Source organism: Melanaphis sacchari, unplaced genomic scaffold (assembly GCF_002803265.2).
Source record: "Melanaphis sacchari strain LSU unplaced genomic scaffold, SCAv2.0 Contig11_pilon_pilon, whole genome shotgun sequence".
Lineage (NCBI taxonomy): Eukaryota > Metazoa > Arthropoda > Insecta > Hemiptera > Aphididae > Melanaphis > Melanaphis sacchari.
In genome coordinates, this window is record NW_020270469.1 from 5,279,263 (window position 1) to 5,282,798 (window position 3,536).

Here is a 3,536-nt window from a genome sequence, read left to right on the forward strand (position 1 = left end):
AGTCCCCCCCTCCTCTGAACAAAAATTCTGGCTACGCTACTGTACTATAGCGACTAGTAAGTAGGAAGTATATATTATATCCACTTTATTTAAATCGCAGCAGTCTTCAAAAAAATAGAATAACCTTATACATTTAAATTTATAAAATTTAATTACGAGTTACTAATTCTGTATTCACTTCTATATAAGTTGTAAAAACAATTTTAAATTGTTTTCAAAGTATTTATTTGCCTTGGCCGACGTATAGATATTCTATACATTGTCGGAATTGGAAATATTACTTAGTTTTATAAATGTATTGCTTAAACGTTTATCAAATGTTTTTACCATATAATTGCATTTTAATTTAATTTTATTTAAATTCTTAATTTTTTAGAAACATTTATAAACAGTTAATATATTTCGATGCACTCCATCGTTTTTACGGACAAAATGTATACGTGTATTACCTGTTATAATACCATAACGTGTTGTGTGGTAAACGTTCAATACTTGTTTACCTAGCATAAATTTGTGTTTTGCAACTAACACAGTCATAATAATGAACATAAATTATAAATAATAATTGATAATAATAATTAGTCGGAACAATTGTTTTTAACCAATCTCTCAATAATTACTATTTGAAGAAAAACTTAAGATGAATATTATATATTTTTCAAGTTTTGGGTAAATTAAAGTGTAATTTCATAAATATTTTACTACAAATTAATTTTAATTTTTTTAGTATGATATTGACAAGTTTGAAAATAAATTCTTCATAAAAATAAAAATACAATTTCTGTAGGTTTAGCTCAAATTGAGAGTGATTGAGAGAGTAATATACTGAGTACCTAATAAAACAAGTAACACATAATATTAATTACATTATTACTCTATACACTAGCTATGATGAAGTAGACCGTTACGATTTAGAAAAAAAAAATATGAGTTGTCCGAAAACTATTTTTTCAATATAATGTAGTAGGTATTCAGCTCTCAGTTTTTTTTTTTTTTTTTATTCGTAACAGCAACGTTAATAATGTTAATATCTATATTTGTACTAAATATTGTATATTTATTTTTTTCAATAAAATTAGAATTTTTCTTATAAGTTATAAATCTAAAAATCTAAAAAAAAAGTTAGTAGTTCTTTTCATAAGTAAGTTAAAACTCAAATAAACAAACATTATTTTTTATTTTTGTATACCTACCTACTGTATATTTTAAAGTGGTAGGTACCTACCTACACACATTTTTTAAATCAATAATAGTTTTGTAAGTTATGCGTGTTCAATTATTCATTATTTATATTTGGTTTGCAACAAACATATACTATGTAAACTGTAAAGCATTAAATTATTTATTCTTCTTTAAGTACCTATATACCTAATATGATTGTTCAATAATCAATAATGTAAAACAAAAAAATTGTTTTTTATTAAGCATACTCAAGTAATTCATTAATAGATGATAAGTCTAACATATTTTATCTAATTGGAATGTTGGATTTATCTTTATTATTAAATATAGACATTATACCTAATGCATATTTTAATAATTATATTATTGTATTTATATTTTAGGTACCTACCTACTATAAAAACAGTCATCACAATGGCAAACTTATAGGCACTTCCACACTGTCAAGAACTTCAATACATTTTATTGAGATTAATTTTTATCTGGTACATAACTGAAATTGTTAACTCAGTGGTGCCCATATATTTCCTAATAACCGCGTTCACCTGTGCAATAGATCATTTTGAGTTTTGATCATCCACCACCGTCCATCGGCACCTGTTATCATTCAAATAATAATAGTTTCACAAACATTAGTAAACTTAGTCAATATGTTTAGTAATTTATAACTCAGACCATAATTTTTATTATATATAATTTATACTCTATAGATATTTTAGTGTTGTAAATGCTAGTTAACAGGATTCATCTACCACCATAGAATAATTGCGAATTAAAGAGCACTACTTAATAAGCAATGTCTATTGTTCTGTTGAAAAAAATAAAAATTTAGAGACTATCGTTAATATGAAAAAAATGAAACAATAATTTGTTTTATGGACAAACAGTAATTCTATTATTGTATAACAGACATGAAATTAAAATTTTCATGGTTTTTAGATGTGGTTCAGAGTACCTAAGACAATGTTAGATTTCAGAAGTGATGAGAAAAAAATAATGTTATTATTGAATGTGGTTCAACATTTAGAAAAAAAAAAGGAAATTTATTTAAGATATTTCGTGTGTTCTAGCATATAAGTAGGTAAAAAATTCCAATTCTACAGTATTAATATTTTTATTTTTAAAAATATTTTTTTCTATTCATGGCATAAATTATTTGTAAATATTATTTTGATTAGGTATTTTTCGATTGTGGGTCACGTGAAAAAAAATTGACATCAATTGAATTTGTTCTAGAATTTAACTCTGACGTGGGCTAATTATAGGTTAAGACAATTTTATTATTGTCCTTTCACCTTTGGTTTTTTGTGGAGATGCAATTTGATTGTCTGTTTATTGTTGTATACTTTTTCATAGGTATATTGTTTTATATAATATAGAAAAACGTTACTCTTTTTATTGAGTATTAATTTTCTTATCGTAGGTACTAAAATGGTTCGAAAAGTAAGAAAGAATTTAAACGTGAGGTATAGTGGAGTCGGTAGACAATATCAGACCTAGGGGTCATTGGGTGGTGTAACACCCCATACTTGGTAGAAATATTAGACTTTCAGTTGGTGTGATTTGGTAACTTTTTTGACATTGGAAAATTCGGTATTTCTAAATCTAGTGGTAATTTTTAAGGATTTCATCTTCCCCCACATTAATTTTTTTTTAGATCAATTGTTCTTATTAATAAGAATCAGAAGAGGAGTTTATAGTACCTACACTACGCTTCTTCCATACTCAACTATAGCTAAGTATAGTAGGTTGCCAAGTGCCAACATTATAAGAAACAGATATTTAATAACTGCGCATATTATTATGGAATCTAAAGTAGGTATGCGATTTTTTTCCTAAAATTGTTGTCAAACTTCTTTTTCTATCTCGCTATCAATGACGTATGTATATTGTATAGTATAAAATAGGTATATAAATGAACCGAGTTGTAGAACATCTTTCTCTAATGACGTTGGCCCCTATTCAGCCTGTTCTCCCTGTATAGTCTATAATATAAAGCGATTTTTTTGTGTGTAGGTGTAGGTACATAAGTATATTGTTCATCAATTGATAACTAAATACGAATTATTTTGTTATCATGGAATGTATTTCATATTTATGTCTATTGCCCAATGTAGATTTAATTTAGATTTAATATGAATTGATTCTATTGATACGATTCGCGATTGACTCCATTGAGTAATTTTATTAATATCGCGTCCTATACCAGATCCTTTCTGCTACGCGCTAAAATAATATAATTACCATTGATTATAGAATAATCAATGTTATTACGTTAACAATGTGGACAAAACTCCGCGGATAGATGGCGTCGGTGTGAGCTATGAAAAACATATGATCGACGGTGGCGGTGT